The sequence below is a fragment of the Suricata suricatta genome, chromosome 10 (assembly GCF_006229205.1).
Source record: "Suricata suricatta isolate VVHF042 chromosome 10, meerkat_22Aug2017_6uvM2_HiC, whole genome shotgun sequence".
NCBI classification, from domain to species: Eukaryota; Metazoa; Chordata; class Mammalia; order Carnivora; family Herpestidae; genus Suricata; species Suricata suricatta.
Genome location: NC_043709.1, coordinates 87,785,871 through 87,805,041, shown reverse-complemented (window position 1 = coordinate 87,805,041; position 19,171 = coordinate 87,785,871).

Here is a 19,171-nt window from a genome sequence, read left to right as displayed (position 1 = left end):
ATAAACTTTTTTTTAACTTAAAAAAAGATATGTGATCTTTCACTCCAGGCATATGATAACTCCAAATCTTGTTTTAGAAATTTTATTTCTCATGCAAACAATATATTTGTAATAAGAATTAAAATTTGGCCATCTAAGCTATACATGTCTTCACAAACCTTGTAACTACTAACCTAACAATATGTATAAGGGTATTTCTCCTGTTCTTCAAAAAGTTTCAGACTCCTTGGGTTTCAATTTACTTGACAGGAAAATTGTTTTTATTCTCTTATAAAGGACAAAATCTAGTTAGGCAGAGGAGATTAGTTAGATGATAGATATGTAACTAGATGGATACTGAGTGTAAGCATATACTTAAAAATTTACATAAATAGTAACATACCTTTAATATATTTTAACGTTTATTCTTTTTATAAGTTATTTTATTTATTTGGGTGGGGGGTAGAGAGAGAGAGCAAGAATGGGGGAGGAATAGATTGAGAACCCCAAGCAGGTTTGGTGCTGATAATGCAAAACTCCGACACAGGGCTCCAACCCATGAACCATGAGATCATGACTTGAACTGAAATCAAAAGTCAGATGTTAAGTTTACTGAACTACCCAGGCACCCCTAAAGTTTATTTTTAATAGATACATATAGATATATGTAAGTCTTGTTCACTCCTAATAAGCAAATAGTAGTTTGTAATATAACTCATTCTAGATATATGTAACAGTTTTTTTAAGAGACTATTGAAATCAAAATGCTACATCACAAAGCAAAGCATCTCTCAAAAATAAGAAAAAATGTTCTTACTCTATTTTTCAAATTTTGAAATTTTGAAAGATAGAATAAGACCATTTTTTATTATTTTTGAAATAATATGAAAAACCCAAGTAGATCTGCTAATGAAATGTCCTAATGGAATTACACACTGAACTCCATTCAAAGACATAATCCATGTGCCAAACTCAAGATGCAAGCAAATGTAAAATAGTGAATTGCAAGTTTAGTGCACTTAAACACTCTGGGAACAGGGAGTTGCCTACTTCAGGTCTCCATTCCCAAAGATTCTGATTCAAAGGGCTTGTGCATGGGCCTGGAAATCTGCATTTCAATAATTATCCCAGCTTGATCCCTTTTAGTTTGTCTTGAGAAACCCTGATCTAAACTCTAGCATCTATATAATAAAGAAACAATAAAGATTTCAGAGTAGAAAAATAAACTAATCAGAGCACTGCTTTAGAGAGCCTATTCTAGGGGCGCCTGGGTAGCTCAATCAGTTAAGCATCTGACTTCAGCTCAAACTCTGTGCTGACAGCTCAGAGCCTGGAGCCCGCTTCAGATTCTGTGTCTCCCTCTCTCTCTGCCCCTCCCCCGCTCATGCTCTGCCCCCCTCTCAAAAGTAAATAAACATTAAAATAGAGAGAGAGGGAGGCACCTGGCTGGCTCAATCTGTTGAGCGTCTGGCATTTGACTTTGGCTCAGGTCATGATCTCACCATTGGTGGGTTGGAGCCACGCACCTGGCTCTGTGCTAACAGCTCAGAGCCTGGAGCCTGCTTCTGATTCTGTGTCTCCCTCTCTCTCTGCCCCTCCCCATTCGTGTGTGTGTGCGCATGCTCTCTCTCTCTCAAAAATAAATAAAAACATTTATAAAAATTGGAAAAAGAGAGGGGGGGGTGCTATTCTAGAATTTAGATCAGGAAAAACACCAGTTAGAGAATTATTGCAAACATGCAGTTGAAAGTTAGTAAAGGTAAAAAGAAAGTAATGGCTGGAAGATCAGAAAAAAAGAGGATGGAGAAAAGAGATATCACAAAGCACAGAATGTCTCAAAAAATTAGAGGTTGAATATAAAATGCTGGAAAAATTAAAGACGGATTAGAAGTTTGCATTTCAGGAACATGATGATGCAATTTGTAACACTGCACCAGAAATGTGTGGAAATAGAGAAAATAACTTATCTGATTAGGGACATGTGAGTATTAAGTACTGGAAATATCTTGCAAAGAGTTGGAAATATATGATTAAAGTCAGATAGAATCTAAAGAGGTAGTTTTTTTAGTCCTGTGCAATGAGATTATAATTCTCACCACGGGAGCCTGTGAACTAGACAAGAGGAAAAGAGGAAAGTAGAAGAGAAGAGGGGAAAGGGAAGGGAATGGACAGGAGAGGGGAGGAAGCCAAAAGGTAAGCTTTGGGGGAAATAGAAATGTAGAGATTAAAAAAGAAAAATCAAGAAGCAAAATGAGGAAAGAAATAGCTGGTTTCTATATCTCATGAATTGAGGACAGAGAGTTTCATAAAAGAAATAAAGTCATCAACTGTGTTAAATGATCTTAAGATGTTGGGGCGCCTGGGTGGCTCAGCTGGTTAAGTGTTCGATTCTTGATTACAGCTCGGGTCATGATCTCACAGTTCTTGACTCAAGGCCCCCATTGGGCTCTGTGCTGTCAGAGGAGAGCCTACTTGGGATTCTCTCTCTCCTCTCTCTGCCCCTCCCCTACTTTCTCTCTCACTCTCTAAATTAATTAATTAATTAATTAATTAAGCTTAAAAGAAAGGAAGACTTTGCCCATAAGCCTGGACAGGATCTTTGTTGGCAGGATTAAGATAGCTCCAGGTTAAAAAAAGAAAAAAAGGCAAGAAATGAGAAAGTAGACACAATAAAACTATGAAAAGAGTTTCAATAGTAACTTCAGGTCACGAAAGCCTTGAGAAAAAGGTGGGGTTCTGTTCTCAGAAAAAACATAAGTGAATCTGTATGCTGAAGGGAAAGAGCAAGTAAAATAAAATAGAGCGAAGATAGAAAATAAAAAGCATAGTAGATGGAGCAAAGTCAGGGGAGGATAAGGGGGATGAATCGCAAGCCCAGTGTGGCAGGGTAAGCCAGGAGAAGCAGGTTGTGTTTGGGGGCACCTGGGTGGCTCAGTTGGGTAAACGTCTGACTTCAACTTAGGTCATGATCTCACGGTTCATGGGTTCAAGTCCCTCATTGCACTTTATGGTGACAGCAGGGAGCCCGGAGCCTGCTTCAGATTCTGTGCCTCCTTGTCTCTCTGCCCCTCCCCATACCTCAAGCTCTGTCTCTCTCTGTCTCAAAAATAAATAAACATTTTTTTTTAAGAAAGCAGATATGTTTCTTCTTCTAAGCCTGAAAGAAGGAAAACAAGGTAATAGTTGAAAATTGGATTAGAGTGTTCTCTGAAATAAAATTAAGAGAGCTCACATTTACTTAATTTAACTTATTCAGGCACATGAAATGATGCTCAATGCCACTCATCATCAAGGAAATAGAAATAAAAACCACACTGAGAGACTGACTAACACCAGTCAGAGTGGCTAAAATGAACAAATCAGGAGACTATAGATGCTGGCAAGGATTTGGAGAAACGGGAACCCACTTGCACTGTTCGTGGGAATGCAAACTGGTGCAGCCTCTCTGGAAAACAGTGTGGAGGTTCCTCAAAAAATTAAAAATAGAGCTACCCTATGACCCAGCAATTGCACTGCTAGGAATTTACCCAAGAGATACAGAAGTGCTGATGCATAGGGACACATGTATCTCAATATTTATAGCTACACTTTCAACAATAACCAAATTATGGAAAGAGCCTAAATGACTCTAAACCATCTAAAGATGTGGTTTATATATACAATGGAATACTACTTGTCAATGAGAAAGAATGAAATCTGGCATTTGCAGCAACATGATGGAACTCGAGGGTACTATGCTAAGTGAAATAAGTCAGTCAGAGAAGGACGGATACCATATGTTTGTGGATCTTGAGAAACTTAACAGAGAACCATGGGGGAGGGGAGGGGAAAATAAAAGTTACAGGGAGGGAGGGAGGCAGATCATAAGAGGCTCTTGAATACTGAGAGCAGACTGAGGGTTGATGGGGGTGGAGGAGAGGGGAAAGTGTATGATGGGCATTGAGGAAGGCACTTGTTGGGATGAGCACTGGGTGTTGTATGGAAACAAATTTGACAAGAAATTATATTTTTAAAAATTTAACCTATTCAGAAAAGTAGAAGCTGAGGCCACTTGCTTAAAATGGGGACAAGGTTTTTAACTATAGGTTGGAACTTACATAGGGCACCTGGGTGGCTCAGTCAGCTAAGCATTCACCTCTTGATTTCAGCTCAGGTCATGATTTCCCAGTTCGTGAAATCAAGCCCCCAGTCAGGCTCAGTGCTGAGAGCACTGAGCTTGCTTGAGATTCTTTCTTTGCCCCTCCCACATGCTTTCTTGCACTCTCTCTCTTTCTCTCCAATAAACATGAAAAGAAAATTTTTTAAGTCTATAGACTTGCAGACAATTGAGTGGAAAATTGGAAATATGTCAACGATAGAAAAACATAAAAGTTTCAAAGCTGCATTGCCTATAAGTCAAGTACCTACTCCTAATTGCATGACTGTACTGAGAAATACATTTGACTCTAAGAGCCAGAAAAGGATACAGTATCAGTTACCTATCACCACAAAACTTCAGCGTTACATTGCTCACATGTTTGGGAGTGAGCTGGCAGTTGGCTGATCTAGACTCCTCTTGACTAGAAAAATGGGCGGCATGGTTCTGTTCCACATGTCTCTCATCCTCTGGCAGGAGAGTTCAAGTATGTTCCTATGGTGATGGCAGAAGCACAAGAGAGCAAACCCAACACACAAGCCCAGTTCAAGCCGAGCCACCTGATTTAACCCACGGTCAAGGAGTAGGACAGGTCACCCCACTAATGCTGGAAGGGCACTGCAATGATATAGATAAAGGGAGGAATAAAGAATTGATCACTGCCACTGAACTTTTACCTAGTAAATAAAGATATGAGTACGTGATGTGTTGTCACAGTAACCTTACATCTCAGGATGAAATATTTCAATATTTGTATCCTTAAAAATAACATGCTGGGGGGCCCCTGGGGCCCTCAGTCAGTTGAGCATCTGACTTTGACTCTACGAGTTTGAGCCTGGCATCAGGTTCTGTGCTGACACCTCAGAGCCTGGAGCCTGCTTCAGAAACTGTCTCCTCTCAGCCCCTCCCCCACTCTCACTCTGTCTCTCTGTCTCTGTCTCTGTCTCTCTCTCAAACATAAATAAACATTAAAAAAAAAAAAAACATGTAACTCACAACCAATACTTGAGTGCTGGCTATGTGAGTCCAGCACCTTATTTTCTGGATGTGACCCAAGGCCTGGTTAGAAAAATGCAATAGGATGGGAATGTCTCAAGGAAAGCCAAAGTTTTACATTTCAAAGGGGAATGAAATAAAACTGAAAATGAGAAAAATATAATTAAAATAAATAAAAATAACATGTTGGGAGTAAGCTTCCAGCCAAGGTTCTTGGTGTGTTTAAACCAAAGGTTTTTCAATTAATGTATTATCATATTTTGGAAAGTAATAAGTATTACATAATTGTCCCCAAATTACTATAGTTATTGTTGTGAAGAAAAATAAATGCAAATGAGAAAATAATTAACTCAATAATATCATGCAATTACAAACAACATCATTTTGACATGATCTGGGTATTGTGTATCCTTGGTTGCACTATGAAAAAAATTAAAAAACAAAATTGGATAAATTCATGTAAGTTCATGTTTTAAAGTCCACTCTAAATGACAGATTTATAAGTGATTTTCTTAGTAGAGTTTTGAAAAATGTTTTTTTTTAATATAAGAGCTGTTAAAAATTTACTCCAACAAGTCTTTTGCCCTCACTACTATACCCTAGATCTTCCTGACATAATGTCACCAGTGACTCCTTCTCCCCACCTCCCCCCCCCCGTCCCCATTAGTAATCCCCATCACCAGCTTTTAACATATTTGACTCCTCTTTAATACGTTTTCTCACTTGGCTTTGGGGATACTACATTTTCTTCATTTTCCTCCACCTCACGAAGATTTCCTTCTCTCAGTATCTCCTGTTAGAGTCTCTTCTTCTCCCAACCACTTAATACTAGTAGACCCCAGTGCTTGGTTCTTGGACCTCTTTCCTCTCCATTCACACTTATTTTCCAAGTAGTCTTATCTGGTCCCATCATGTTGGGTCTTGGGTTGATTTCTGTATCTCCACCCCAGTCTTCTCTTCTGAGCTCAACTCTTTTATTCAGTTGACCTCACAACATTTCTGTTTGTATATCTAACAGCCATTTCAAATTTAACATGTCCAAAATCAAAGGCTAATCTTTCCATCCAAACTTGCAGAATTCCCACCCCAGTTGCTAGCAATTCCATCCTTGCAGATGTTCTTGTGAAACCCTCAGAGTCATCCTGGATTTCTGTGTCTTTCTCTTTTACTCCATATCCTTTATATCCACTCTATCTGAGCAACTTGTTAGCTCTACCTATAAAGTATATCCAGAATACAATGACTTCTCACCACCTCCATTGTGATCACCTGCTCTGGCCATCGTCTTGGACCTAGATTACTGCAGTAGCATCCTCACCAGTCTCCATGCTTCCACACTTGCCATTTTGCAGCCTATTCTCAACAGCATGATCCTTGTAAACTGTAAGTTAGATTATGTCATTCCTCTCCTCAGAATGCTCTGATAGCTCCCTGAAGTAAAAAGCCTTACTGTAGTCTACAGGTTCTATGTGCCAGCCCCTGTTACCTTGCTGATATTATCCTCAGATTGGCCTCCATGCTGTTCCTTGAACACACCTGGCATGCTCCCAAAGTGAGGGTTTACACTAGCTGTTCTCTCTGCTTGAAACAGTCTTTCTCTCTCCTTCAAATCTTTGCTCAAATACTACCTTCTCATGAGGCCTTCCCTAATCAAAATGATAGTTAGTTTACTCCTCCCATATAGACACACTCCCAGGCCCCATCTCTGCTGGATTTTGGTAGCACTTATCACTCCATATGTATTATATAAATGACTTAGTTATTATGTTTATTTCTTTCCCCACTAGAATGCAAAACACCCAACAGCAGGGGTTTTTGTGTCTTTGATGGACTTGTACATCTCAAATGCTTAGAACAATAGGTGGCACATAATGGGCCCTCAATAAATACAAGTTTAATCTATGGATTTATAAATTAATAAGTAGAAAAATCAGTTCAGTCACTAAATGGATCTCTCTCGTGCAGCAAGATGGGTATTTTGATAAATAAATGCCATTAGAGATTTTTTCCATGCATATTTATTTTTGTTCTTCTTTCTTCCTTTCTTTTAATAGCATGATATTTTAAAATCTATGTGTCTCTAAAACTTTCATTCTTAAATGCATGTTTGTGAAAAATACCTGCACCAAGCTTGTTTATTCTTTTTCATACACAAATGTCCACTAGAACCTAGATAAAATGCCTTAACTTCTGATATTATTAAATGTAATTTATGTAGAAAGTTTGCATGCTATACATTTTCATTATATTCATTCCAATGTCTGACTTAATGCTTTTTTTTTAAATTGGAGGAATAGTGTCAAGAAAGAGTTGTTTTTTCTAATAGTGACAACTGAGCTGTCATTGCCATCTTTCTGTTTGTGAGCTGAAAGTAATAGACTCCTGCCACTTAATGAACTCTGCTTGGCAGGCAGAAGACCTTCATGTCACACACTTCAGTGAATCTCATCCTGCAGCTCCCACATGTCCAAGTCTTTCCCCCTTTTTTGCCCTTCTAATATCTTGTCTGGTTCCACTTTCAATAATGTCAATTGCTAGCTCTACACAAAGTCAGTGCATGGACCGCAACAGATTGGGTTACATGCCTCATTCCTAAATGTCAGGCTCCCACCTTGAAAACTCTGCATGACCAGAAAGGATGGATTATAACAAATGCAGAGGAGGCTTAGAGTCGCTGAGTAATCCATGCGGCAGTCGTCAGCAGCACTTCATCATCCCAGATCTTGTACCTCTTCTCTCTTTCTCCCCTCCAACCTTGTTTTCCTCCTCCTCAATCAGGAGGAGGAAATAAGTGAGTTCCATTCCTAACCTTTTTTACCGAAATATGTAGTCATTGACCAAAAGCCCTTCCACCATCCTCTTCCCTTACTCACTTCACCATTACGTTTTTCACTTCTACCTTGGTAAAGAATTACTTTGAAAACATGCCCATCAGATTTTATATTTGCCAAAAGTATTTTTTTAATTGTTATAGACTATGTTTTTATACTAGGCCTATTTATATGAATTATTAGTATTCCTGTCCATTGGAGGTAGATTTGTGTGCTAGATAAGGAGACAATCATTGAGGCCATGGCCAACGTGCCGTATTTCTACATCACCTTTGACCCCATGTGGAACCTATCACGCATTAAAACAAAACAAAACAAAAAATAAAGACAGTTGAAAGCAAAAAAGAATAAAACAGGCATTTGATTTGGAGAATGAAATCCTACATACAAGAAACATCCTTGCTACTTTTTAATGGATGACTGAGGCAATTTGCCCGGTCTCAATTTCACCATATAAGATTTTAACATTTACTTCCTGGGGGATGTGTGACAATAAAGCTAACATCTCGGAAATGTCTATAGACTTTAAAATGTTTTAAGAATACACATGACTATTACTGAGGATCCTAGAAATAATTAGGCCACCTGTTTAAAAGCATGGATTGAGAGAAAAGCCTAGAAACAAAGAACATGTCTTATTTATGAAGACAAAGAAGTAATTTTAAGGCATAATTATAAGATCTAAGATTACTTGTACTGCAACATATATGTGAAGATATACCATTCAAGGATATTTTAAGTTTATATTTTAATCATGAAATAATTCAAAACTAAAAAAAAGGGAAAATGTTTTAATATTTACATATTAACACACTACTAACATTAAACAGATGTTAACATTTTACATTATATGTTTTAGATCTTTCCCCTTTGTTGAGATATAAAATGTTACAGCTAAAACTAAAGACCTACCTCCTTTCTTTGCTTCTTTTCTTCCATGCAAACAACCACTTTCCTGAAATTATTGTATATCGTTCCCATATACAGTTTTGGGACATTTACCTTTTTAAAGAAAAATGTACCAATATTTGTGTATTTTTAAACTTTACTGTGGGGAAATAGGTTCTACTTACATAAACGGGTTAGAAAAAAGCTTAGGGAGAAAAGCTGCCACTGTGGGGTGAAAGGGTCGAAGGTTAGCTAGCAAGATATTGTAATGGGATCATGAGTAACTTGTTATATCACCTGCAGGAAACTACTTTCCATCTGAGCCAATTCCTTGATCACAAACTCCACTTGCCCGCAGACTCTTAGCTTCTTACACACACAAGTTAATGATTACTGTCTGACTGTTTTCTTCATGTTCACCATGTTTATAAGATCTTGAGAGCTCAATACATATGGAGATGAAACCCCTATTCAAGGTTCTTGTCTCCTCCAGGACATTAGCCTCTCTAATATTCAATTCTGTGTCTGCTTTCTTGCTGGACAAGAGAGAACTCCAGACTCCTAGTCTGTGACACTTTACATATACAGTAAAAATCCTTTAAGACTTTTTTCTCTTAAAAATAAGTTTCTGTGGTTTATCCAGGTTGGTACCTGCAGATCTAGTTTGTTTAGTTGTACAGCTCCATAATGTAATGTTGAAAAAGAGCTGTATGTGTCTCCTTATAAACATAAAAGTTTCCCCCTAAAAGTATAATTGCTGGATTATAGCAGAAATCCATTGTCACATTTATAACTCCATTAGTAATATAAAACCTTTCCAGTAGATGTCATCGGAATTATTACAATTTACTCATTAGATAGGTTTGATATGGTATGTCATGAATTAATTTGTATTTCCCTGAATAGTAGCAATGTTGAGAATCTTTACAAATTATTGTTGGCATCCAGTTTCTTCTATGAATTACCTATGATGGCCTTGGCCTATTTTTCTATTGGGTTGGCTTTCTTTTTATCATTAATTTGTAGAAACTCTTTATATATTCTGGATACAAACACTTTGATGGTTATATGCATTAAAAATTTTTTGTAGTTTTTATCTCTTTTTTTCACATTGCTTTTAGTACCTTACAGAAGTTGTATGTAGTCAAATTTGTTAATATTTTCCTTATTAATAAATTTGTGCTTTTGCATCATATATAAGGAGCCAAATCATAATTATAAGACCTGATATGATTAACATATTATTTTCCCATGTGTTCTCCTAAATACTTTATTGTTTTACTTTTAAACTTAGACTTGAGGCGCCTGGGTGGCTCAGTCAGTTAAACTTAGACTTTCATTCTATCTGGAATTCAATGTGTATATATGTACAGGTACAAAAAATTTTTTATATCAATAATTGTTAAGTATTATTTAATAATGGCAACCTCGGGATGCCTGAGTGGCTCAATCAGTTAGCATCCAACTTCAGCTCAGGTCATGATCTCACAGTTCATGAGTTCAAGCCCCACAGCAGGCTCTGTGCTGACAGCTCAGCCTGGAGCCTGCTTCAGATTCTCTGTCTCTCTCTCTCTCTCTTTCTCTCTCTGCTATTCCCCTGTTCACACTCTCTCTCTCTCCCTCAAAATCAATAAACATTAAAAAAAATTTTAATAATGGCATCCTATTTCTCCAAATTTTTATTGCTATGTTTATCAAATAAATAGATTTGGTTCTAAGTTTTCTTTTCCTTTCCATTGGTTTGTCTATTCTGTGTCAGGCCTCACAGATTTTATTCTTATCGATTTACAGAATTTTAATATCTGGCCAGGCAAATCTACCATTATTCTTCTTCAGGATTGTTTTGACTATTCTTGGCCCTGTGTATTTCTACATAAATATTTGGATTAGTTTGTGAAATCCCATTAAAAAAATTGATGACTTTTCATTAAAAGTGCATTGAATTTTACAGGTTTCTAGTCATGGAATGAATATATCACAGGAATAAATGGTACAGCATAAGGAATATGGTCAGTGATATTGTAATAGTGTTACATGGCAACTGATGGTAGCTACACTTGTGGTGAACATAACATGTAGAGAAGCTGAATCATTATGTTGTACACCTGGAACTAATGTAACCTGGTTATGTCAACTACACTCAGATAAAAAAATTAAAACAAAACACCTAAATCAAGAAATAGGGAGTTATTTCCAGTGTGTTTTCACCTGTTGAGATATTCAAGTAAAGAAACCAACTACTATAGTTATGTGAGAATACATAGTACAATAATTTAAAATAAACGTGCTGTTTGCTGTTCATGAATTTATAGATTAATTTGGGGTAAGTTCCCATCTTTAGGATTTTGATCTTTCCCATCCACAAATGATGGTATCACAATCATGCTGTATCTTTCCAACCAGTAAAGTCTTCTTTTGATAAAGTTTTATAATATTCTCTACAAAAGTCTAATATGCTTTTAAAAATTCATTTTTCTAGATATCTTGTAGTTTTATTTTCCATTATAAATAACATAGAAAGCTTTTATAGTACTTTGTCTAAGGACAACAGCCTATCAAGTGATTAATAATTGCATAAGTTTGGGTATTGAAACCAAAATGGTTTGAGTTCTAATCTTGGTGTGCCTTTTTATGAGGTGTATTGCCTAAACCAAGTTACTAAACTTCTGGAAGATAGTTCAGTCATGCATAAAATCAAGGATTGTAATAATAATCCTGCCTCAGGATTGTTATAATAATTATATAAAAGAGGAGAGAGAGACTCAGAACATTGCCTAACACAGTAAATGCTTAACGAATTTGTTGATCAGGATGGAGTAAGGCAAGTTGCATTAACAAGCAGCCCTAAAATCTCAGTGAGTGACTGAAAGCAACAAAGTTTATTTCTTGTTTATGCTGCATGTGTGACATGCAACGGGGAGGGGGGGGTTGCTCTAAATTACAGTCACCCCAGGACCCAAACTGATAGACCAGCTATTATCTGGAAGATTGCCACATAATGGGAATCAATGGAAACATGTAGCAGGTCCCATAAGGGCTCTGAAAGCTTTCATCTGGAAGTGATGCACATCACTTGTGCTTCCATTCACTGGTCATAACAAGGCATCTAATCCAACCGAAGTTCAAGAGACAGGAAAGTAAAATCCTACCATGCACTGAGACAGGACCAAAGAGATTAGCATTAATGGATACCATGGTCATCATAATTTGATCACATTTTATAAATATTAAATTTTAAAAAATCAAAATCTTAAATTCTGTCAACTTGCTAAATAATTGTTAAACTGGTTATCTAGTTTGTCTGGAGTTTCTTTTGGATTTTCTTGGTAAATATTCCACTGTTTACTAATAGTGACAATTATGTGCTTTCTTTCCCAATCCTTCTCCTGTTTATTTCATGTGTTTGTGTTTGTGTGTTAAGGTATGTTGCCGCGCTGACTAGAACTTCTAGCATCATGTTGAAGAAATAATAAATCATAACAAAAAGATATGTATTGCCATCCCTTTTCATTGTTGTGAATTTAATTAATGTGAATATTTCAATATTATATTATTTGGCATTTCCTCAATTACTAGTGAAGTTGAGCTTTTTTCATTTGCTTAGATGTTCTTCGTCAGGCAACATCCCCTTTTGTGCATTATCAGTTTGTACCTTTGACTTATTTTTCTGTTGAACTGCTAGTTTTTTCCTTCATAATATGTATGAGTACTTATATATTCAGATAATAATCTTTTGCTAGTTAAAAGCATTAAAATATGTTCTTACAGTTTATGGCTTGTATATATTTTTTAAATGGTATCTTATGTCCTACAGAAGTTTAATGTAGTCAAAACTCTTTCCTTCATGTTTTCAATCGTTATGTATTTTCTTAAGTATATTTATTTATTTTGAGAGAGAGAAAGAACATACACACATGATCAGGGTAGAGGCAAAGAGACAGAGAGAGGGAGAATACCAAGAAGGCTTCACACTGTCAGCACAGAGCCCAACCCACTGTTAGCACAGAGCTCCATCCCTACAAACCAAAACACCTTTATGTGTTTTTAAAGAAATTATCACTATCAAATAATTATATAAATGTTTTCCTATATTTTTTTCTGCATAGTTTTAAGTTTTACTCTTCACATTTAGTTCCTTAATTTTTCTGAAATTGATCTATGAGAACTGTATAACAGAATACTTGGGGAAGGAGGTTGAATCAAGAAAAAAACAGCAGCAATTCACTTCTTGTCAACATATCTAACCATGAGAAATGTTTCTTTGAAGAACATTAATTATATCTCTCAGAGCCTCTAATGTTCTGCAGAGCATAGTTTGGGAAATTCTGGAATCAGTGACTTCTACCTAAAATTTCAAGAGAAAGAAAGGAAACCAATAATTCAGTGCCACCTAAGTGGAAAACATTATGCTAGTTATGTTACCACAATTCATTTCATCCTCAAAAATGAAAACAAGAACAAAAAACAGTGTATTTATTCTATTTTACAGATTCCTACAATCATCTAGCTAATAAACCCTGAAACTAGGATCTCAGGCCAGATTTCTCTTCCACTTCCATCCATTTTCTTCCCACCACAAATCATTGAGTATTTTGAAAAGATGGAAAAATAGATTGATACATTGAATTTTAAGACAAAGCTAGACACCAAAAAAAAGAGATAATGATTCTGATAGAAGGCCTAGTTGCTTTTAAATATATAAGCAAGCTATGTCTCTTTAGGTATAACCTAGATTTTACAGTTATTTTGAAATTAAAAATATTTACCAGGATTCAAGTCCTGTAGACCTGAGTTTAAACCTGTTGTATCAAGCAAGCTATTTCCTAGCCTCAGTTCAAGGAGGATAATAACAGCTACTGCACAGCACTATGGGTCAGATTACATGGGTCACATAGAAAAAGCGTCCAGCACTAGGTTTGGTGCACGATAGGCCCTGAAATATTAGCTCCATGAAACCTCAACAGTGTTGTTTATATGGACCCACCAACCTACCACAAGGTCCCGACAACCTAAAAAATATGGGAAACCATTGTCCTCTTCCCTCCTTTTTCTCTTGCTTTTCTTTTCTCTTTTCTTTTGCCATTGTTTCTTCTCCTCTGCCTCTGCCTCAGGCAGCACTTTGTTGGTAATACTGGACCTACTATATAAACAGGTATCCTGTCATTAATTATGACTAGGTTCAGCCCAGTGGAGCTAAATAACTTTCAGAAGGCCAAGTCAGTGCCAGAATGAGTCAGCAACAAACAGACTCTCTTCCTCCTCCCCACCTGCTTTGTTCCTGCAGTGGCCACAGCTGCCTTTAGGTTGTAGGTGATAGAAAGTTACTGAACAGTGACCGAGACAGTGACCTCTAATATCTTGTAGCTTGTTCTCCTCCAGCATCCCAGAAATAAACAAGCTGGCATCCACGGGGAAGTGGTTGGGTCATCTCAGGACATAAAGATGCCATATTGATTCTGTCTTGGGTTCTACTACTCAAACGTGTTTCTTCACTATCAATTTTTTTCATATTCTTTTTTTCTCCTCTCAGGTCTCCTTTGTTAAAAGTTTCTTCCCTCTATCTGGTGTTTTCCTCCTCTTTGCCTTCCTTTGGAATATCTACCATCTCTGTCCTAGCCCCTTCCTCCCCCTTTTCTCTTCCTTCTTCCCCAAACCGTTCAAAAATGATGATGATGATGAACAACAGTAATAAGCAGTGGCTAGCTGACTGCACTGCCAAAAACAAACAAAAAGCAGTACTTTCCCTTAGTGGTCACAGGTGGCTTCCCAAGACTTGTGACTGAATTTTTGGGCCACAGTGAGCCAGGTGGGAGAGTGTGGGTGGTACCCAGTTAGCAGCCCGCTTGAACCATTCTCCTGCCAATCTTTCTGATGATGAAATGTCTAATGCAGGCAAATGCATTGTAGCTCATGAAATCTGTGTTGATAATGTACCCCAAGTCAATCACAACACAATTGTTAACACAAAATCCCCATATTTACTGTATGGAAGTGAAAAAACAAATGAGACAGGCTTGATGTTTTAACCAAGACTGTGACATCATCCCTTGATTTTATGTCTGGCCAGCTTTTGTCTTACAAATGAGTAGGCTTGTGCTTTTCAGAGGAATGTTGTAACATACACATGTGCTAAAAATTATACTGGAATCCCCGGTGAAACTTGCTTCTATCCAGACAAATTATCTGTTGGAGATACCCACTGTAGTTAATTTGGGAGTATAAGTTCTTATTTTTTCATATATAGCAATTTAAGAACTGACTCAAATGCATAATTAACTCAGACTCTTTGCTTAATTCTATCTATAATTTGGCCTTGGTCTTCTAATTTATATTTACTTGATATTTTTATTTAAAAATTCTTACTGTTCTTAACACATTTCACTATGTGTTTTGTGTAAGCCACCTTAAATCCTTTGTAGAATGCTATGAATTTAAAAGAAATAAATGAAGTCACAAAATGTCTTTACCTAGTCACTTAAACCATATGTCTTGATTTCTATTCTGATTTCAAGCTCATAGATTATTTTTTCATTTTTACTTCCTCATTTACAATTTGACCTCATGCTACAGACTTTAGTAGCGGTTCTCCCTGCCAAAATTCATATGTTGAAACAAAATCCCTCATGTAGTGGCATTTGGAGGTGGGACCTTTGGGATTTCATTTTGTCTGGAGGATGAACCCCTTATGATGGAATTAGTATCCATCTAAATGAAACTCCAGAGAGCTTCCTCCCTATTTCCTCTATATGAGGAGGACACGTGAACCAGGAAGCCGGCTCTCACTGGATGTCAAATCTGCCAGAGCCTTCATCTCAGATCTCCCAGTCTCCAGAAGTGTATGAAATAAATGCATGCTGTTATAATCACCCCAGTCAGTGGTCTTTTGTTACAGCAGCCCAAACAGACTAAGATACTTCATGGAATATTGGATTGAAAGCTATTATTAGAAGACATACACGTTTCATTTTATCAGAGTTATGCAAACCTTCTTAATCAAACTCAAGTAAAGAATAGATTTGGAAAAATATCAACACAAAGGAGGTATTTATCAGTCACTATTCTAAGCTAAATATCTGGGAAATGTTGGCTTAAAAGTACTTGTTTTGGGATGACTACGGTACAGATACAGTATTTCAAGCCAAGTTAAGTTTAAAGGCATGAATTAAGCAGGCACCTATTGTCAGCCTTACCTGTATCCGTTCAAGGTTCCATTAGTAAACAAATTTGTCACAGAAAAAGTTTCCTCAGAACTTACAGGGAATTTTTAATAATACATTGAAATTCTGATTTGGAAAATTAGTCTATATTAATGGGCTGAAGGAATAACTGGTTACTTGTATCTTTCTTTTTTAGAGAGAGAGTTAAAGAGCCTTTTTCACCACTGAATCTCCAGCTCTGGCTTCCCCATAGCAGTGGCTTTGTCACAGAGTAAGCCACGGCTCCCTGGTCAGGTGTTCTTTTTTTTTTTTTAATTTTTAATGTCTTTTATTTATTTTTGAGAGACAGAGAGATACAGTGCGAGCAGGGGAGGGTCAGAGAGAGAGGGAGACACAGAATCTGAAGCATGCTCCAGGCTCTAAGCTAGCTGTCAGCACAGAGCCCGATGCGGGACTCGAACCCACGAACTGTGAGATCATGACCTGAGCCGAAGCCGGCTGCTTAACCGACTGAGCCACCCAGGCGCCCCTCCCTGGTCAGGTGTTCTAATTACTGCCAGAGCTCTGCCAATTATAATCTCTACAGGTTAGGGCAGTCCACTTAAACTCTCTGTGCATCAGACTTTTCATCAGTAAAACTGATAAAATAATAGCTCTTAGAAGTCAAACCAATAATCTGCATATAGAAAACATTCAATAAACCATAAATATATGGATGAAACAGTTACATTTCAACCTAAGTGCATAGCATGATTGCTGAATTATATGTGCCTATCTCTGAAATTCTTAAATGTGGATGCTTGGGGAAAAGTCTTAATTAGCGACAACTTATCCCAGAGCTGGCATTATCGACTGCTTGATGACACCTTCCCAGGCATAGACATCATGCCTGCCTATAAGGAACGAATCAGTGTCAAGAGCTGTGTCTCTTAAATGTAAGCCTGCTCCAGCCATGGCAGGTATCCCTACAACATCAGCTTTTTATTGTATTTCATAATCGATTGAGCTGTATATATGGTCAATCCCCTCCTCTCCTCTCACCCCCACCCTGGCCCCATGCACAAGCGTAATAACAACATGGCCAAAAAGTGAGTTTTGCCATCAGAGGTTTCTGCTCTTCTGCTTATTAGCTACATGTCCTTGGGCAAGTTAAACTCACTAAGCTTCAACTTTCACTTGTAAAATTGGAATAATACCTACTCAGAGGGTTGATAAGTAGAAAAATAAATGAGAAATTACATGTAAGTCACATAACCTAGTGCCTCACACATAAGAAGCATTAAGTTATTTTATTATTATTATTATTATTATTATACCCCAAATTCTGATAAATTTTTCATTAAGAACAAAATATAACATGGTTACAAAATAAATTTATTTTAATGACAGGAAAAAAAAGTTATGCAATTTTAATCCTTGACAGAATTTCGGGTGTTGCAGTTGTCATCTGGGACACACTGGAACCTAAAACGCTGATAAATTCAGATTGATTTGTATTGTGTTATAAAGGTCTCAAGGTACTAATTAGATAAGAAGCTGCCATGATTTTTCCAGATGACTGTGTTAGAGTGACTGGCTCTTCAAGTGACATTATTACTAATAATGGTAATAATTATTAAGTCCTTTAATGTCCCATAATTACAAATGAAGCCTCCACTGAGATGTCACATCAAAAAAGTTTCTCTTTTTGCTTGTAAATTCAGTTTCTTTGTTCACCAACAAGCACAGTCCACAGATGTCAGTACCCATAGTGATCCTTCTTTTCATGCACCTTTTGCTTTGAACAATTTCTTCCAGTACATTTGGTTAGAAGGTAATATGCTGGTAGAATATTTCTATATGCGTTAGAGGGAAGAGAAAGGACTTACATGGAGAGCATAAAAGACCTCACTACAATCAACCCCCAAAAAGGAGGGGTAGCAGTCTATCTGCTGCCTAATATCTTATAAAAGATTCATCTGCCTGAATGTGTTGAAGGAGACCTTGGCCTTTAAAAGAATCTAACAGGCAATCTGAGGAAAAGTCAAAAAAGTACAACCATCTCATCCAGAGGGAAATATCTGAATATAAAAGAGGCCAAACTGGGCTTTGAAGAAGTATATAAAGGAAATGTAATGTAATCAAGTCCACCTGGATATTTTCCAGGCTCTGTTCTGTGTTATTGGGGTAGTGGCTTCATTAGTCATTTGTATAGCTACAAACTTGATACTCACTCAGTGTACATTTATTTTTTAAACCCACCTATACTGGCTCCTTGTTTCACTTTGCAAGGTTTTTTTAGTATGTTTTCAACTTCTGGTTTGAAGATTCAATCTCTGAGTAAAATCCTAGAAGACAATTCAGATTCTTTGACCACCACAACAAAAACACTTTACTTTTATCTAACATGGAAGTAGTCAAATCTATTGGCATCCTGTTTTCCATGTGTAATAACTTCATTCAGTTAAGTCTTTCCTTCAACAAGCATTTTCTGAAGGTCTACCAGTGTCTTACACATGTCATTATTTATGAAACCAAGCATAACATGATCCTTACCCTACTGTTCCAAGACTAATGTCTTTCCCGAGAGTCTTGATATTTTCAGAAATGCATAATGTCTTCTTGCCAGCTACTTCAAATACTGTTCGCCTGGTGTGAGTTGAAAAAACATTCAATCAATCTCCGTCACCTGTAGCCTGACTGTCAGAGTGAATAAAGCACAGGGAAGAAATGACAAGAAGGATTGTAGAAGCTGGAACTCCAACATGAGGATGAGAGAGAACAGAAGTGCTGCCACAGCCGGTTCAGTCAGACTCCCCTCCCTGTTAAGTACCCCCAGCATCTGGGGGCTCTCCAAAGGCTTAAACACTTTGGTCTTAAAAGAGGTCCAATAAAATCATTCTTGCTCAATGAACTCCAGGGAACACACAGGGGATGGTGAAGGAGTAGGATTTCTGATGGCTCTGTGATTCTTAGAGAAGAAACCGATAGAAACATTAAACCTTTTGTGACCCTCCTAGGGTTTCAAATTTTTTTATAAAATGACTTTAATTACAAGTAAACACTCCTTCTGATAGCAGATTAGAACTTCATGAATGATATTTTGATGGTAAACCGTAATACTTATTAACAATGAACATAGCACTAGTTCCTGAAACCATTTCCCTACTGGCATGATGATTTTTCTCAAGTGATTCCATAGCTCT